Genomic DNA, 20,377 nt, shown 5'->3' with positions numbered 1-20,377 from the left:
TTTGGCTTTTTGCTTGCTTTCTTGTGCTTTCTCTGGCCTACTTTGGTTGTAAAGTTTCCTACCTAGGGTCTGTCTCCGCCTACGCTTCACTTTGACCGGCTAATCTGTGTTAAAATTACAGCTTATTTGTTCTCAGTGCGATTTTAATACAGCTTGATTAATAGCTTAAAATACTCTGTTTTCCAGGTGTGAATACTTCTAGAGTGTAGCCTAATGCAGTGTTATACAAACGGTAAATAAAACTGTTTGCTTGTTATAAGCTAGCAGATCAGGAGTTTTGTTTGCTTCCTATCTCGCTTTGCTTTGCTCTTAGGTACAGTTCTAAGAAACAGACAGTTCCAAGATGCCTAACTTCCGAGTCACAGTGTGATGTCACCTATGTTGTGTTGGGAAGAAACATACATGCTATGACACAGTAGTCGTGTGTGTATAGTCAGCGTTTCCTTTGTAATATTTCTTGAGTAATATTTGACATGCAGTTCATGTTGCTGCAACAGACGGAGTAAATATGCTAATGGTTTCCAAGTGGGAACTGCATGCTCAGGAGCTGCGTGTGTAATTTATTCCTGTTATTGTGTTCTAATACAACTCTTCAAATTGGCCGCACGTGTTCAGTCATTTCAACCCTCCAGTTATTTAAGTGTATGTAATGTAGCTGCTTAACCCTTTCTCACACGATTCTGATAGACTACTCGCATGGTTAAGGGAACTGTTCAAATGAATGAAAACAAACTACCAATAAATTGGTTTTTGCATTTACTATTAAAAAGCCTGTGTCAAAGGCCTGATTCTGGTGCCATAAAAGCTTTGTGTAGGGGGAGTATAAACAAAACTAATGAAGGAATTTTGAAATGCAAGTTTCAATGGTTTTTGTGTTCCTTGACATCATCAGGACAGCCACAAGGCAAGTTTTTTTATTGCATGTCAGACGAGTCTGCTGAACCCTGGAAACAATTTGACTCCAAAGACCTGTTTTCTTAACTACAGAAGGCAGTTTTGCTCTAAGGAATTTAGTCAGGGAACTTCATTAATGCTCTATGTGACATGAATTCGCCTCCTGAGACATGCAACTCACCCTGGATTGGTGCATCTGTGCAATTGCAAAATGATTTTATAATGCATTAATGTATGTAGCTTCATCTTGCCACAGAGGTAACATAAGTAACAAACACTGGATTTAATGCCAGCGAGATTTGTACGCTGGGCTGAAGCAAACATTTGAACTCAAGTCATTCAAATCACTGTTGGCATGATGCTTCCCTTCTTTGTCGTATCTCGCTTAAATATAGTTTCAGCTGGGGTATACAGCAGGTTTAATCCAGGTTATGGTACTTTGTGTATTATAAATGTGAATATTTGAACTGAAGCAAAATATGCATGGTAATCGGATAGCATTTACCATTAATTGTAGGGCTATGCCCATCCACGCTTGCGTGGTGTACTTTTGTGGAAACACTCAAGATCCAAACAGAAAGGTCGCTCTTTTTCATGACTGAAGGCTAAGGTTCCTCCATAAAATACAATGAAAAAGTGATTTATACCAAAGTAAGAGACCCCACAATAGAAATGGAAGAATACCGCCACAATAATTTCAATTTAAACTGTCTCAGGAGAAAATATGTGCACAAATGAGACTTAAAGCAATGCTACACAAACTACTTAAGCCAGAAGTAAAGCATCTCTCGCCCACTGCCATAAATTATTTTCCTGGCCTATAAAATCTTCTTGTATAGAAAGTATCAAGTGAAGTGTCAGTGAGACCACATATGCCTGCAAACTTGATGTGCCTGTATTTCATTATTTTTGGATTGTGGTGTCAATAGAACAATGAGTTTATGAATATGGGCCCGGAGCAGCGAGTAGCAGGACATGCCGTCTCTCATATTTAGTTCATACGCCTCTTCCTCCAGATAAAACACCATTCTCTAGGTATAAATATGAGCTGGCTCGTATGCTGTTCTGTTCCTCGGTCACATGAAGACATTGGAAGGAACGCCTAGGGGTTTGTGCCTTATGTTCATTTTAATGGTAGTGCTTCCTCAGAGCAGAGGCATAAACAAGTGTCTCACTGAAACTCACCTTTCAGCTTCCGCAGCCCTGCAAGACAATACCTCTGGCTGCGGGATCCCCCAGCCCGAAATGGGTCAGAGACACCAAGCAAAGCTGAAGACTGCAGCGGTTACCAAGCCCGCTTCTGGTTGGAGAAGCACCCGTGAGCAGGCTTGCATGTTTGTTAGTGATAGTGGTTGCCTGGCTGATTTAAGTCTTTTAGTCCATGGTCGAATTTATGCTTTTACACAGCTCCTATTGCTTGTTGGAGTCGTTCTCTACCTTGCTAAGCCAGGAAACACCACTGTTGCTCGCTCTCTAATGGGACAGCCTCCAATAATTCTTTGAATCAAATGTGTTTTGATACAATTGTTCACAAAAAAGGCAATGAAGAAGGAGTTGCTAGTAAAAATAAAAGATCTGGCAATTATTTTTTTGCTGTAGTGGTTAGAAGCTGTTCCTCTCTTGAAAATCCGTGTAGATTTTAATGTGGGGCTTGGCTGTCATTCAGTTTTTGTACGTTTATGACTGGTCCAGGTACAGGTTGTTTTGGTGGTGTTTGGGTTTTTTTAAGTGAAAGTATAGTCGTCACTGGAGACAAAGTTAAATTGGTATAAAGCTTCCTTAGATTCATACAGTTTTTTCCTCTTCGCAGACTGGCTCGAGATATTTTGGCAAAAGGTCGGTATTATATCATTTCCACTCTATCTCCGTTCTGGCTGACTGCAGGTTTGGTGATAAAATTGTAGCGTGGAGGTTAAATGGTGAAAGTTCTGTGTCTGCGGCTGTCACTCTGGCATGTCATAAAAGAAGCCTCGATGATTCTGTTCACATAAAAATCCCCTTCTCAGCATAACCTATGAATGTTTTTCTACCACTGTACTATTTAAAGGAAAGGAAGAGGTGATCTTCAAATCGCAATATATGTAATACCTACAAATATTTCGATTTTTAAAAATTTTTTGTTTAATAGACTGTATGTTGATATATATCTTACTCAAGACCCGAAGAGGAAATGTGACCTAAAGGGACACATACATTTGTCAAAAACTGTTAAAAGCTCCTTGGTTTGCAGACCTGAGTATTTAAAATACAGAATTGAAGTCGTCTGTGCCGTTCTCTTCATCCCTGTGTATGTATCTGTGTTACGATGCAGTGTTGAATGACCACAGACTGTTTTATTCTCGGCAGTTCTGCCTCAGTGCACAGGATAATTGATGTTCAGGGGTTTGTGTACTGCATGAGGCTCTTGGACATGCTGTAGTGGATGAAGTTGTAATGAACCTGGTGAGTAGGTCAGGAAGTTACAGAGCAGAAAGGATGGTTTTGTCCTGAAGGTGGCCGAATGCTCCCTGGCTGTGGTATTTTATCTGCGGACAGTTCAGAAGGTAGTACAAGAATCTCTCTAGCAAGATGGAGCATGTCTGTGCAGCACACTAATAACGTGTTAGAGGACTTCCTGCAAAGGAAGAGGCATGGCATATGCTTACGTTCAAAAGAGTGTCTAAAATGCACGTAAGAAACTCTGTTATGCTGACGGGTATGGTGTTTGTTCTCTCTTCTGTTCCTGAGCTCTTTGTGTATGCTGCTTTATCAGATAATATTACTGCTTTATATGAACAGAAGAACACTAATTATAGGCAAGCCTTAGAAACATGGAACGTATCAGCAGCATCCACGCATGCTCATATCCAGGTTGGGGTTGTAGGATGGCTTTTCTAATGCTCTCTGACTTACTTGAGGAGCGATAGGTTGTTTAGCAGTAATCTGGACTGCATTCCATACTTGTCTTAAACTGCTCCCAGAGATACCATCAGCTTTAGCTACATCTTACATAGGACTTCTCCTTTAAATTTGGACTCAAACTTGTGGAGTTCATAGCATACACGTGTGTCTTTGGGGTCATACACGTGATGAGTGAATTTGTAGTATTTGAACAAATATAATGCTTCCTTATCTCAAGCATATTTGTGCGTACCTGTGGTTGATGTTTCTATTGCATGTGCGAGGCCTGGGTGGGGGACAGCACAGCCTGCTCTTGTTCTGGCCGAAGTTGTGGAGTTTCTTTTTCTTCCCTTTTCAAACTCTCTTCAGAATCCGTTAGGCTACAATGTATGGTGAGATCTTTGTCAAGAGGAAGGAGGACCTATGGATCCTTATTGCTAGGCAAAATAGTAGAACATTTTGCTGACCAACTGTGAGAGAACTCCGGAGGAGTCAGTGTGGTATATTCCAATTCTACTGTCTAGATACTGGCAACTGATTGCCACAAGTTTATTGGACTCATTTAGACCCAAACAGGAAATGCTAACTTGCCATTTTTGTTCTTGGAGTTTTTTTGTGCTGCATGGAGAAAAATCTGATGCACTCGGCTAAACGTTTTATTTGCTGTGGGAATTTGCTTTGGCTAATGCAGTTTTTAAGACCTGTTGGTTCATTCGAAGGTCAAGGAACATTTATGTAAGACAGTCTTCAATAACATTCCTTTAACTTGGCAAGTTGAAAAAGCACAGCGCCAATTTTTCTCCTCTTTTGAGTATTAAATTTTTGCATGGATCCTTTTGACTTGCAACCAAACAGTGAAATTGCTTTTAAAACCTGAGGGCAGCATCATGTAAAGGCAGACACATGCATAATGAATTAGTTTCCATTGATCCTCCCCTCGTCCCCCTACCTCCCTATTAATGAGGGTTAACCCAAACCCCAGCACACTACCTAAGAGTTTTCGGCTGAAATGGTACACAAAGGTAAGATTTGTCTAAGATTGCTTAAGTCCAGCTATCTGCTGTTACCATTTTGTCACCCATCCACACATTCTGGAGATACCAAATGTGAGGGAAGGCCCCATTTTCTATGTGTGTAGCTGCTTCTCTTCACTGAAGAATAGTAGTATTTTTGTGTTTTCTGTATTTCTCTCACACTTGCCATCTGTACAAATGCTCAAAGCATTTGCCTCCTCTTAAGTTCATTAAAAAAACCCCACTGTTTGGTAAATTCCAGATGAAAAGGATCAGGTTAGGAAACATTTTAACTGGTTTCTTTCCTTAGAAAGACAGACAGACTCTTCTGTCACAGGCAGCGAAGTGGGTTGAAGGGCAATTTACCTGAGCTGCCTCGTGCGACTTCAAGAAATGGAAAAAGCAGATGTCTCTCCACACAGTCATCTTATACATTAAACATTTTTCCTCCCACTTCCATATGCAGTTATTTCATATTATGTGCACAGAATTCACGTTTGGTTTATGTAGAGCTGAAGGAGGAGGAAAATTGGGGACACATTGCTGAGAAGCAGGATGAGATCCCTAGCCTCCTTATTAGCTGCTAGGTACCAGAAGGATTTCAGGTATCGTAGGAGCACTTGAAGGAAAGTTACTTTTAATTTTCTTTTTCTCCTTTTTGCTGTTTCCCTTGGGACAGAATTATATTGCTTGTTTTATTATCCCATCGTATTGACGGATCCTGTGCTCTGCAAATGTGAACCATGGTTTAAAAGGAAAAAAAAAAGCGTGTGTTTCATTATAGAATGATATGCTCGATATATGTTTGCTTTTTTTTTTTTTTTTGACCCTGGGATTTAAACAACAGTAACCCAGTCATTGTGTGCAAATGCCTGCTTAGAACACCTAGCTTGTGTTGCAGATATTGCCAGAAAACTTAGCAGCTTATCTTACTGCCAGAATTGCCCTACGTTACCTGGACTGAAACTCAGAAAACCAGCCTTGCCACAAATTGTGATTTCAGCTGGGAAGGTAGCACCTTTCAGCTGAGTCTATGCAGTTAAAGAAAACAAGCCACATACCATTCATTGGCTCGGAGGGTAGGTGTCACAGCTTAGTTTGCATCCGTGCAGCTTGTAGCTAAACTCTTCTTCCCCAGAAGAGAATGGTTGCGTCAAAACTGCCTTGCAAGGGGAGGTTTCCTGAGTCGTGCCGGGACGTTATTCAGTAAGTAGAGTGATAGCAGACATGGGCAAAAAGTGCGCTGGGGTGTGAGAAAGAACCAGGGTGAAGGATCGTGTGCCAGCGTTTGTGTCAGAGCCTTGTCCCTCTTTTATTTATAAGTGGAGACAGAAGCCTGTCAGTTCAGTGGAAATAATACAGAGCTGAGCATCTTTTATCTGCTTATATAGTCTCCTTCTTCAGTTGGCATCGCTTAACAGAGGGCTTTCAAGCATGAGAGCGAAGCCTGCAGTACCTTGCTTTGGAAAGTGATACGGTGCAAAGGGTCCACCACCAACCTCTGGGTCCACTCAGAGGAGATGGGAAACATTCAGATGTGTGCACTTTGTTTTCTTGCCAAGGTTCTCAAACACTATGTGCCTAGTTCTCTCTGAGAGATCACTTGGGCAGTGAGGCAGTGCATACTCTTATACTCTTGAGTTGGAAGCCAAAATGACAGAAGTAGAGAATCTGAATTTAAAAAAAAAAAAAAAAAAGAGAGAGATGCCTGGATTTAAGAGACTGGTTCTGGAGCAATATTCTAAATGACTATTTGGTCAGCTCTGTCATTCTGCTGCTTTTTTTTTCTCAGGAGAAGTAGCTTTTACCCAGGTGTGACTTGTATGATCAGGAGCAGCAAGAATCAACTTCTTGTGTACCTCAGTAGCATTAGAAGCTTAGCCATTTCCACTGCTCAAAATCGAGCCAGTAGTGATGCGTATTCAACATAGCCCCTACTCAGAAAACAGCTGGTTCTGTCCTTTATCCTAGTAGAATTAACTGCTGAAACTGAGAAAAATTCAATGCTTAGTTGAAGATGCAGCTTATGACATGGAATAGTTATACTGATCAGAAACTCACAGGCAACCTGGAAAAGAAGTTGCCTTTCCTTTCTTAGGGCAGCAGTGTAGTATTTCAGTTTTGGTTTTTGCTATGGCTGATCAAAGTCAAATCAGGATTTCCATCATTGGGCAGAGCTTTAGCTGATTTGTCCTGTCCCTTGCTGTTGCTTTTCCAAACCAGCGATGACTTGTGCAAGTGGCAAATACAGAGAAAGAGGTAAAGAGTTAGGACTGTGCATTCACACCTAAGGCAGAAGATGCCTCTCAGGACAAACCTCCTGAAATGAGACTCGAGTGAGCACAGCGTTGCATAGACAGTATTGCCACAGAGACCTCTGACTTGCACTTACCGTCAAGTCAATGTTAGGACTTCAGTCCTCTGGGTCAGCACTAACAATTCGCAAGCTTGCAGTGATTCTTCCCTAAAACCGCTTCTGACAAGCTTGCTAGGGCTGCTTGCTTTATTGTCCCTGGTGGTTAGCGTGTAGGTGTTTGGCAGTCCTTTATCCTAGCTGTGTTCCCTCTTTACTTGCTTGTTTGTCACTTTCCTGTGTGTTGTACCTTTTACCTATAAGAGCTTTAACTGCTGTATTTTGCAGTTGTTGGGAGAAAAAAAAAAAAGGAAGGAAAAAGAAAGAAAAAAAAAGACAGCAGATGATGTTGTTTTGTGTGGGAGAAGCCCTGGGTGGTGGAAAAAGTTGTTTGTAAAGCTCTGAAAAATCTGCATTGACCTTGAAACACGTTTGGCCTTTTTTATCCTATTACAGTTCTTGCAGTTATACCTGGGGTGAATTAATCTCTTCATTAGCTGTGTCTGACTGCTCAGGCAAATGTATCATTCAGCTGGGTGAGCATTCTGACATTCTTTTTATGCAAAGAGATGTCACCATTTTTAATAGTAGATCCCGGGGGTGGCTAAATCTTTTCACTGCTGAGGAAGACATGTTCTGGCTTTAAATGAAGTTTAAAAACCCTAGTGTACTAAGTATATTCCAGTGCCTAAATAGATACACACACCTGTATCTGTGGTCTCCTTTGCCTTCTACCTTCTTTTGGAATTCTGAGGAGTATTCATAGTTATTTGTTTCCAGACCTACTGAGGGCTGCTTGTGATTCATGTTTATGTACCTCACACACAAAAATGGCAATGCATCTTCTTTCAGTGTGTTGCATGGAAACCTGAGCATTTCCATTTTAAAGAAAGGTGCTGCCTCGTGCCGCAGCTGCGCATTAGTGTAGGAATAAGCAAACTTTGTGGAAACGGATGGTTTGCGAGTATTTCGAAGTGCTTTGCAGTTTCACATATATGACTAAAATACGTGAATCTGACTGTCATGGTAAGCCAAACCCGCAGGCACAGACTTTGAGGTAGTGTGAACTGGGAGAGCTGTCTTTAATATGGGTGCTTCCTGCACCTTCTCCCTATGCATCGGATACATGCCAGATGGAAGTGGGGGTGCTGGGGGTAGCGTGTCCGAGCTACGGAGAACTGGTATGAGACTGGTGAGTGCATTTATTGTGCTTACAGCTTAGTTGTTCTGCCTCTGCCTGCTCTCTGTTTTCTGTTTCTACCTGCGTTTGCACTGATCTCTGTGCTGCAAAACCAGAACGTAGCAGATGAACCGGAGTGTATCAAGCCAACACCATGTGAAATGGAGATCATCTACTCTAAGACTTTGATGCAAATCAGGAAATATTTCATAGAGACCTACAACTGGAAGGGGCATAGTGTTTGTTCTAAGGTGTCTGTACATTATAATCTCTCTATCTAGGATGAAAATCCTAATGTATTCTATTGAGTGAGACCTTAAGGCAACGTTAATGTTTGTCCTTACTACTTGTGCTGGTACATGAGTCCCAGACTCAGTTCTCTTATGTATAGAAGCTTTAGTCTGATTTTCAGCACAAATTTTATTCCTGGCTAGTTTATACTCCTTTACTCTTTTGTCATCAGCATTCTCTAACTGAAAGTTTTTCTCCCTCCTTTGACACGCTTTTCACGATATTTTCAAAGAAATGGATATTCCAAAAGGATATTGAAATCCATATTTGGATTATGCAAATAGCATCTCAGTCACCTGTTAAAACAACTCCTCCAATCTATCCCTTTGTTGTATTTGTGTGTATTGGTGATTCTGTCACCAAAACAAAATCCCATTAGAAATGATTGGAAATATTATTAGAGCATTAAGTGCCTTTGGCAGGAGAGGAGGGACAATAAAAGGCATTTAACTGTGAAGAAAGAGCCCACAAAGGAGTATTTTGTGCACAGGATGTACAGGAGGCAGTAAACTGCTGGGCTCTCTTCCCCTCTGTCATCTGAAGGGATGTTGTGAAATGTGTTAGCTATTACGAAGAAAGGCTCTAGCTCTGGTTGCCCTATATATGTGCTAGCTCTAAGAAAATCTGTGGTTTTGCTGCTGATCTGGTAGTGATTTCCAGTCTGCAAAGGAAAAATTATAATTTTTAATTGTACTGTAGTAGAAACTCGTGTTGATATCACATGTGGTATTTGTTTGCAAGTTTAGCTTTATTCTGTAGAAGTTTAGCAGTAAACATTGACTACCAGAATACCTGCCAACTGCCTCTTCCACCAGATCTTTTCTGTGATTTAACTGAGACTTAACAGTGCATCTTTCTTTACCGAGTTCACTTTTCAGTTACTGAGTTCACTGTTCATCTAAGCCAGATTTTTACTTCGTTAGTGAGTGACACTACCATATAATAGAAGCACAGTGATACCAGAGATTTATGATAATTTGCCTTTCTGTAATTCCAAACCATTTTGTTGGATGCTGTAGATGGTTTATTTGCTTGTATGATGTACTTTGAGTAAAACAGGCAAACTTCTTTCATTATACCAACAGGCAAACTTCTTTCATTATACCAAAATGAATCTGGAACAAGTCAAAGAAAATGAGAGTGCAGCTCCACTGAGTTTGTGTTCAGCAGACTTCCCCTAGATGTAGGCCAGGGAAATCAGTAGCAGCTGGGTGCATTGCTGCTGTTATCTGAACTTTCCTGTTCTATGGAGTGGCTGCTCACTATTCAGAATCACAGGGTAGAAATGCTATTGTGAGTGAAGGTAAATTGTTTTGAAGCTGCAGTTTGTGCATTCGTGCATTTTTTCGTTCTAAAATTCCATTTTTGGTAATGTTTACTTTCAAGCTTTTTCTTAGTGCTTTTGTTTAATGACTTTGAAGTGCCTTTTCAGATTTATTTTCAAGACGCTTATCATGTAAACAATCCTTGAATCAAGTATTTCATTGTCTAGGACAAATAAATCTAGATTTTGAATAATCAGAAAGCATTACTGAAAGATTTTCAGATTTTTCCATACTGCTAGTGTATGGAAAAAATGCAGTTTTCATAGTCCTTTTGGATTTCAGGCCCTAATGTAATGGTCTAATAAAATGTTTAAATTTTGTTTCTAGGTAAGACTTTATGTGCTTTACCTATAAATTTCAGACAGTTCTTTGCTGAAATTGAAACCAACCTGGGAAGAGTATTTTGGAAAGCGATGGGACTTGAGATAATTGGAGGGCGGAAGGTACTCGCTGTGCTTAAAGGTTCTTCCCGGATGGTGATTAGTTGCCCTCCTAAGATTATTACTGAGGTGGTGAAATTATTCCTGAAGGAATCAGGATATCTTATGGTCCAGGACATTTGGAAGGAGTTTGAAAAAGTGTCCTCAATGACAGTATTTCTCTATAAAATTAATGTCTTGCACCTTTTTCTATTAAACCTTCTAAGCGAAAGCTAAATATCAACTAGAAGATTTTTCAGTTCAAATTAAAAAAAAAAAAGGAGAGGACATCATAGCCCAAACTATACACTCACCGGACCTCTCTATGGTTTGGATTAGTTTTAATATTTGTAACCAGTTCCCGAAACAGATTTGCTCTCAGTTCATTCCAGTGGCTTGTACAAATCTCCCTCCAAAGTTCAGGGTGGGGGAAGGGATGGAAGGGAAAAGGGGGATTTGCCTATGCAGACGTGCTGTGGACAGTCTACTTCTGTGTATTTCAGTAACTCCTTGAAAAAAGGGTTGTTTCCATTTTTCTGCATGGGTCAGTTCTGGTTTTCTTAGAGTGATGGTGAGGGAATTTGGGTTCTTGAAGAAAAAAAACCAACCCACATCTTTTCAGACTAAATAAAGTACATAAACTTGCTAAAGATCCTGGCTGGCTGAGCACGTTAAAATTTCTGCTGCTCAGTTTCCACTGCTGCGTTTAACCACTCTAACTGGACTGAACTAGCACAGGTATGTTAGCAGATAGAGTTGCGCACTACATCTGCCATGTGTATACATCTGTAGAGTTCTGTCAGGCTTCCAGTATTTTCCAAACTGAAACAAGCAGCTTTCCAAATATTTTGTGGCACCCCGGCGCACCTTTGTTCAAAAACCCTGATAGAGTGAAGTGCCTTTTACTGTTTAATAGACTTTTCTGAGCCAGCTGTAAACGATTTGCCATTTTTTTCCTGCAGCACAGTTTGGGGAGTTTTTGCAGTGGAGGAGAGCTTCCGTTTGAAGTGCAGAGTCAATGCCCAGAAGAGGGCACTCCTGCCCAAAGGAGCATGAAAAGGTAGGTTTCCCGAGCAGTACATTAGAAGTGTGTTTCCTTTGTCATGCCGCAAGTGAGCCAGGAATGATGTACCTGATAACACTAGAGTGGGATAAAAAGCAATTATTTTTCAAGAGGCATTTAAAAGCTGAGCTTTCTTTCCTGTCAATGAGATCTGGGTTTGGTTTGGTCAGTTGGTTTGTTTTTAAGAAATTAACTTAGAATTAAAGATAAAATTAACTATTTGCATCAAGACCTTACCTACCCTTGGTGTATTCAGATGGCGTGATCCAAGTAGAAATAATATTTGAGTAGTCCGTGTTTGCTGCCAAGTTTTCAAGGAAGTCAGACTGCTGAATTGGTGCAGGTCTCTGGCTAATCACCCAAACTTGATGTTTGCTAGCAATGTACTAGTTTTTAGATGACATGAGTCTCCTCTGTGGGAGCAGAGAGAGTGTTTCCTTGGCTTGATTTATTCTGTTCATTCACTTCAGTCCAAAAAACCTGGTTCACTCACAGTTGAGGAAACCAAATGGAGGAGAGGGAGCTTGCAAAGTAGGGATGCTGCTTTTACTCTTTGACAGTAGGAATAAAAACAAGCTGTGATGTACCAATGCTAAAACTCTGAAAAATAGAACAATAAAAAGCATTTAGTTCATTGATTACAAACAATGCTTTATTTAATGAATCGGTTGTTTTCCATTGCAAAACTTAGTTAAGAGGTCTTTTTTGTGCATTCAGCTTTTCTTAACAGTTTTAAGGTTTGGCAGTTGTAAGTTTCAATGTACTTTGCTAAAAGAGTAATTAATCACTCTTAATTTAAAATTTATTTAGAACCTTATTAATTATATGATACTAAACTGGATGTATTATCTGTTCTGGTCATTGAAAAGTTCAGTTCAGAGATTTTATTTGCATGTCTTAATGGTTACAAATGATGAGTGCATCTTTTCTTATGATAGTAAATAAAATTTGCAAATACAAACCAAGATCTAAATCCTCTCCCTAAAGAAGGGTTCCTTGTTTCTGAACGCAATTGGTTTTTTCATCTGTGATGGTCTATAATAGATCCTTTGGTAAAACACTGGAGTACTGGTTGTATGATAGAAATTAAAATTCAGCTAAGGGACACTTTTCTCTCTGCAGCAGGTGTTTTCAGGTGCTAGCAATCCCGTGTCCTAAGAGAATGGGAATTCCAGCATCAGAACTGATTCTCTACTACCTCTGTGTCACCTCCTTTTCACTTACAGTTCCCCTCCTTGGTACTGCAGGGTTTCTTTGTGCGATCAGACTGTAATAGCTTGCTGTGATTGTAATTGATGTATTATCTATATCTTTTTAACTTCCCATTTGTCTTTGAGTTGGGATAATGAATTCACACTAATCAATCCAGACTATGCTGGAGTTTATTCCTTAGGTATAAGTTTTAGCTTGAATGTACATCCTCAGAAACTGAAGTCCTTTTCCTGTTGGTTTGGTTTGCCAAAGGTAGCCAAATTTCCCTTGAAATCCCAGCATCTCTGCGCCCAAGTCCTGAACTGAAGAACCCGAAAACAGGAGGACTTTCTTATCCTCATTTTCATCCACGTTCATAACTTTTCTGCAAGTATCACTAACAAGGGTGTTACTATTTGGAGTGACTTCTGAAAGTAAGAAACTGAGCCAAAGTATCAGAATTGTTTCATTCAGGTAGACTTAGATCTATTAGTAATTCTTGGCCAATATCAAGCTAAGTTTGATCTCATCTGTTGCTTTACTGATTTAATGTTTAGCACTGTCGATAAATTTTGGCGTATGTAACATTTACGAAAGAAGAGATCCGCATTAAATGAATGGTACACCGATATGAAGTGAATGGCTGGCCATTTTGATGTTTTGAAAGAAAAAAGAAGTATTTGTCGGAAGGAAATCTCTTCTGGTTTTCCTAAAGGAATTATAAATATATAACAGCTTGCTTCTTGCTTAAAATATTTTTTTACTGATTCTTCTTGAACGTACTATGCTTGGACTTTTAATGGAAATGCTAACAGAAATATTGCTATTGTAATGGTTGTATAGAGTATAGAAAGCAGTGGTGGTGCCATTAATAACATGCTATCGACACATGTAGCATCGGGCAAGGCTGCCTGCAGCTGTTGCTTCCAGTGGGAAGCACTGTTGTAACTCATTTTCTCCAAGACCTTTTGAATGTGCTGCATTGAAATGGGGTCTCCGTCATGTGCATATGGGGGAATAAATGTCCCCTCATTTGGAAGAGCCTATGAAAAACACATTTTCATAAGTCGGCTGAAAGTTTATTCTTGGAAGGGAGGGCTTAAATTGTTAGTAATAATCTTCTTGTGTCTCCTAAATACGTTAAATGCTAACTCATGGAAATGATCTGACTTAAAAATTACTGTGATGGTTCTTGGGTTGCTCCCTGTTGTATTTGTCATTAGAATAACAAAGTGGGTGGGTAAAATTGTGTTGAAAAAATAACCTACTGAGTAAATACCTATTCGTATCTATTCAAGTGGAAGACACACGTCACCCCTGAATAAGCAATGGGCAAATCTGCAAAGGTTGTCGTGGCCACCACTTCAGTAAGAAGTGGAATTTTCAGGTACTCATCCCATTATCCAAATTGTGACCCAGATCTCTTAAACCTTCACGCCGAGGTCAGAAGCATGAGAGCAAGCTGGCTCTAGAAGGACTCAGTACTGTCTGCTCTTTAGCTGTGAAAGCAGTGCTGCGATTTGTAGTCTTTCTTTTGAGATATTTTGGTGCATCCAAGATCAACTTCCTGTCTGAGTCACTCTAGACAAGTAGATAAATCAGTAGATATTCAGACAGTTTCCAAAATGAAAATAAATTATGCCGGCAGAAGTTTGTTCAGGTGGAGAAGGGACAGACTAGAAGATGCAGCGGAAGGAGCAGAAAGAAGACAGTGGAGAGCCGGGTTGACTCACGTGTGAGGGAGTTGGGAGGAGGCGGGTAGCCGGGCATGAAATGAGCAGTGTGACAGAAAACATTCGGGGGTGAAGGGCTTGCACCTACTTGCTCTTCTCTTCTGCGTGATAAGTGATGGAGAAGGGAACTGGTGGAGAGAAGGGTAGTTTTATTCCGATTAATTTGCTCCACAGAACTGAGCTGCGCTAAATACTGTCTTGGCTGGTGTTTTGACTAACAGAACGGCTGTGAGTCCCTATAAAGAGTGATTTTGTTTTCAGGCAGCGGTGGTGTGTTACTGTGACAAGGGATTTAAGCCGTCAGAGTGTACCCAGGTCTGAAGAGGAAGAAACTCTGCTTAAGTCTCAGTGGACCTACAGACCTACTTCAGTGCCGAGCTGACTGTGCTCAGTAACCTGTTCATTGGTGTATGGGAGAGTTTGTGCCAGGTTGATTTTTATTGGGGAGGGTGGATCTGGAGCAGCATTCGCTGGATTTAGCTTTGGCACAGGGAGAGTGGCGCTTAAGCGGCAGCCTGCACTAGAGCAGGCGGGCAGCATGCTTGTGGAGAGGTGGAGTTCCTCGCAGGGCGAACAGTCTGGTTTTGGCTACGAAGCTAGCGCCAGCAGATCCGATGTAGTGCAGCTCGTGTCAATGCAAGATTTGCAAGCACGAGGAAGAGTTAGATTCAGTTCCCTGGCTGTCGTCATCTGTCTATCCTGTTTGAACACTGACTACAAAGAGAACAGGATAATGTGCTATCAGCGATACGGGATCATGATATCAATAAAGCAGGGATAAAATAACGTTGGTGTTTGCTCTACTTCCTCCCTATTGCTTTGGTTTTCAGATGTTTCAGAATCCATGTACTCCCATTTTCTGGAGTACAGAAAGTCCGTGTGACTTAAGTGTTGCTTTAATGATTTCTGTCTGCCACTAAATATACATGAATTCATTGCTTGATAAGCCATACCTGGCTATGAATGATGCAATAAAAATATGCTATCTCTTACAGTCATGTGAGTAAATCTAAGCATCAGTCAATTTTAAATTGCAGTTTCTATTTCTCAACAGGTGATGTTTCACGTATTAAGGGCATCAAAATTTTTCTGATTATCATGAAATTATTTTGTTTACCTAATGTCTCTAATTTAGAGTGAAGTTTCCAAGCCATTCCAAGCAATTTTGTAACCTCTGCTAGAACATTTAGCAAACGTAGTCTACAGAAGCAGTGAGCTCAGCCAGAAAAGATATTTTCATCCTTCCACAGCACAGTGTTTTTACCACTCTGCAGAAAGAGCACAGCAACTAAATCTTGTTGCGAGGAGGCAAAACTATCCTGGTTGAACAGACAGCCAAAGTTTTACCTTCCTGTCTAGCTAATGTTTCTTCAGTAAGAATTATTTAAAGCTCTGATACTTTACTGCAAAGGGGGCTCTTTGAAGTCCCCTTGACTCTGCTGTAATTCACAGGTCTTTGTAAAACAAATTAATATCTTGGGAAGAAAGCTATGTCAGCTAATAGGGAAAGAGAAACTTGGAAAGTGACTTCTAGTCGGTATATTTCTCTGACTTCAGCAGGACAAAGAATCTGCCTGAGGATTAGATTTAACAGAATGTATGAAAAAAAATCTATGGCCAGAGGAGGAAAAAGAAAAGGAAGGAGGGTAGGTGATAGAAGTTGGAAATAAAGAACAGCAGTTTCATATGGATTGAAAAGGGAGCAAATAGATCACGAGTAGATACAAGGTGCTTTGTATATTTTCTTATATATGGTGATGTCAAACCTTTTACATATTTCACAATGATACAGAATTCAGTTCAAGACTTAAAATTATCACCAAAAATTTGGTACCTATTCCAGACTTCTATTAAGCTTCAATTAGTATTAATTTAGCAAGTTTTTTCTGGTAGGCCAATAGCTAGTGTAAGCCTGTAGTTGAGTAAATATCTCAGGGAGAGATTTTGTTGTTGTGTTGTTTTTTTGTTGTTTTGTTTTTTTTTTTTATAGTGATAACTTTCTGTAGTATTAAATCATCTCATTCTTAAGACCTACCATTATGCGTTCCCATAGATTACACATGAATGCCAGATGTTAATGAATAGTCAGGAATTTCCCACTGCTACGGAAGAAGAGAGATGATGTAGCAATGAGAGAAGATTTGACTTCAAAAATACAGGTGTCATCAAGTGCAGTTATATACTAGATCTGCCTGTGTTTAATCTGAGCATCAAGACTTTCTTGTGAGGGCACAGTCACTGATTTTCAGGCTGGAACTGGAGCTGGCTTAAGCCCTGCAGCTTGAAATATAAATGCACACTTAGAACACCCTTTCAGTGTCTGTCCATGAGCACATCTGTTATTTTAACTGTAGGACACTTTCCAGGGGCCAGAACACTATATACTGCTTACTGTCAGGCCTGAACTGGTATATACTTGAGGGGAGCTTTTGATGTCTTGTTAATCGTTTGTCTGGAAGATACTTTTCTGAAGGTGGGCAATGAACAGGGAGGTAGTTCTGCCTTAAGTGCAACAGGGAGGGATTTTTCAGATGATTTTCCATCATGTCTATAGTGTATGACCGTTTGTCTGAGTCTTCTGTTTGAAAGGATACTTGAGGTCTCTTCTATCGTATCAGTTAGCTACCTGGTCCTAGGTTAAGGCTTTTACCCCAGGATTTCTCCTTTCTTAATTTTTTCCTGATCCGGGTTGTTCTCTTGTAAATCTTGAAGTTTGGGTGGGAATTCTGCTTCTGAAAAGTTGGGCCACTTGTCCACTTTGACACGCACACACACAAAATTAATTAAAGGTGGTTAATTAAAGGTGGTTACTTAATCTTGTTCATGAGGCCACACGTAAGAATATGAATTTGACTGCAGCTTGAGGAAGGAAGTTTCAAAGCCTAATTCAGTTTATCTGCAGAAGGATTTTGAGCACCTAAGTTTTGAAAAATTCAGCTTAAGCTTTTGAGTTGACATTTGTAGCTCCTACCCCCCCCAACCCCCCCAAGTATTACAGTTTTTGAGAAATAAGGTCATTTGTAGTGAGAATGTTCCCTGTCAAAACCAGTGTTTCCATACCACAGTAGTAACCAATTTGGGATTAGCTAAATCCATTAAACAATGGATTTAAAGGTGGGAAACCAAGCGAAGTAAATTTGAGTGAAGTTCACAAAGACATGTGTAAAAGAATAGTCTACGTAAGTTAACTTACTGTATATAAAGCGGCCAACACAGCACGCTCCTGATGGCCAGGGAGGTTGTGCTGTCCTTAATCAAAACGGCTGAAATGAATTCTCTCTCTGAGACTGAGGTGATGAAATTAGAAGACGTATTTAAAAGGGCTAGTGTAAGCATCCAAATGGACATAGTGATTAGAAGGAGAGCTTGTTCTTTGTGTACACAGAGTATGTCAGCCCACAGGTATTGGTCTTGTGTTTTGGCAGATTAGGGAAGGAATGTGTACAGAAAGGCGTTGATTTTGTAAGTAACCGTGAAACAAGATAAAACAAGAAATGAGACTCAGACTTTTAAGTTCTAGCTCTGTGCATGTAAAATGGCGGTATGGAGCACTGTACTGAAAGTTTGGAAGCTTTTTGGAAAGTTTTTGTTTGTCAAACACTGCTAAGCAGAATTATTTGGAAAGGCAGCGTAAGGCAGTGTTCTGAAATAATTCCTGTCCTCGCTTAGTACAGCCAGTCGTTGAAGCTGTTGTTGAAGGTGACAGAGAAACAAAGATGACATACAGCAGCGTGGCTGTATCCTGAATGGAACGATACAAATTAACATCAGCCTAAAACTTAACTCAGTATCTGAAATAACCTGGGAAGTGGGTAGGAGAGAGAATTCTTCTTTCCACACTGGGGACCTGGCTTGATTGCTGGAGCTGGCTCTCCATGCTCTTGCCAAAGATAGCAGACGACTTTTAATGGCCACACCTATTTAGGATTGTTATTTTATGTCTCATCCAATAAAGGGTAGAATAAATGTTGTTCTGTTTCAGAAGAATACAACAGCCATGGTAAATGCTTCCAAAACTAACAATTCTTTAGAAAAATAACCGTGTTCTGGGGAGTAGCAGAATCAAGCTCTTTATTAGTCTAATGCTTGCATAATGTGACCGTTATTAATTTCATTAGTATTTGTTGTGCCAACTCTAGTTATGAAACATATGCCATCTTCTTCTTCTGTTTGTTTTTTTTTAAATGTTTTTTGTATGGCCTTACAGTCAATTAAAAATTCCATACTTCCGTAAGGTGACTCTCGAGGGTGGTCCTGGTTAGTTGCCGAGAACAACGCACACACCGGCCTTAGCTCCCTTCGCACGTGCTCCAGGGCAGCGCGGTTATCTCGTCCGTAACGGTGGTATGTTACCACGCTCAGTGGTGCCACGGCTGGTTCTTGTCCATCTGTTCGTAGCTTGCACCTAGTGCTGCCTCTCTGCTGACTTGGCCCACCATTTCACGTTGTGCACTTGGGTCGGCACAGCTTAGGCAAAGGCCATCCCCGTTCCTATCCTGGAAGATGCTATCGGAGGTCGTGACATTCAGGGGATGCCAGTACTCTTCCAGTATTCTAACAGTAGATCCAGAGCCAGTGGACTTGATCTTACTAGGTATTGTTTTTTGATTCCTTTATTCATTCATGAAGTGTGTGCTGAAATAACAACGTAACAAGGAAATGCAAATAGTAGAATTGAAGTGGCTGTTTTGCTTCACCCAAACCAGAAAGTTTCATTTTTGGACTACTGTAATAAAAGCCAAAGAAGCAAAGAACGCAAGAACTGAAAAATGGTGGTGCATGTGCTTCTTCCACTTTACGTCCGAGTAGATAATAGCTAGGCCATTGCATAGGAACTGTTCTCTAGTTCTTATACTTGCTGGCTTTTTCTATGTTTTATAAACTGCAGAAGTAGCAAATAGACTGTCTGAAGTGCAAGTGTATTTTTAGAAAACCCAAGGCAGTTCAAAAAGCATTTGCTTGCTTAGGGACTTAGGTGATTTTGCCTGAAGAACTGCTGTTAATAAATGTAATTATTGTATGTAAACAGCAAGTTTTATGCAGTGTTTCTGCAGTTTGTAATATTGCATAATTAAAAGTTTGGGTTTAGCTTTGTTGAATTTACAGAATTACTGTATTAACTTGCAACAGGGAGGCTTCTGGAGCGGTTTCCAGCATTTGCTACACAACAGCACTAGCATTCGTAATCCTGGAGAGAGCCTGAATTCAAACTGGCGCACACGGCGTTAATGAAAGGATTCTTGATTTTCGACATTTTGGTTTTTTTAAGAGTTTCTGCTTTGCAATAGCCGGCTTTATTTGCAAGGCGTGCACGGTTAGGGGCTTCTCGCTGTCCTCGCGAGAGCAGCCTCAAAACCAGCCAGCTTACTGAATTAGAGCCTACGGTATTATTACTGTCCCCAAACTCCAGCCAGCATCATGAAACCACAAGAATCAAACAAACAATAGGATTTGTTTGGTAAAAAAGATTTTTCCTAACCCTGAAAGATGTCATTTGTTGTACTTCAGAGATTAATGGGGAGGGAGGAGAATTCCACTCCTTTGAGTCCAGTCTCAAGGGAACATGTGAGCATTTGTCTTTTGTCCTGTGAAGCGGGATGGCTAACTGTTTCAGACAAGGCAAACTCAGTTGTTTGGGACAGCTTTACAGACTGGTAAATACAACTCCCAAAAGCAGTTTTCGCAAGTGGCTCAAAGTTGATCGCCAAGACATTCCTGACTACCTGAGGACTGCTTTGTCCATACAATTCATAAAAGGAGCTGTGAGACTAGTAGGGAGCCCCCATCTTAAAGATGCAGGTAGGAACTCGGTGTTCAGCTAAAACCTAGTGGCACTGATTTGTGCTGATGAAGTTCAGTGCGTGTGGAGTGTGGTGTGACTTCATCTCTTCGTCTTCGGAAATTGATTTCTGCTTGTCCTGTGCACATCTAGCACATTGGTTAGAAGTTAACATGGTGTCTTTCCCAGTATTATATACATTGCATAGTCTACTGTAGACTGTGTAACCCAGAATTGCTTGGAGGTTTCCAAAATT

Source organism: Haliaeetus albicilla, chromosome 1 (genome assembly GCF_947461875.1).
Source record: "Haliaeetus albicilla chromosome 1, bHalAlb1.1, whole genome shotgun sequence".
Classification (NCBI taxonomy): Eukaryota; Metazoa; Chordata; class Aves; order Accipitriformes; family Accipitridae; genus Haliaeetus; species Haliaeetus albicilla.
Note: the sequence above shows the minus strand (reverse complement) of the source record.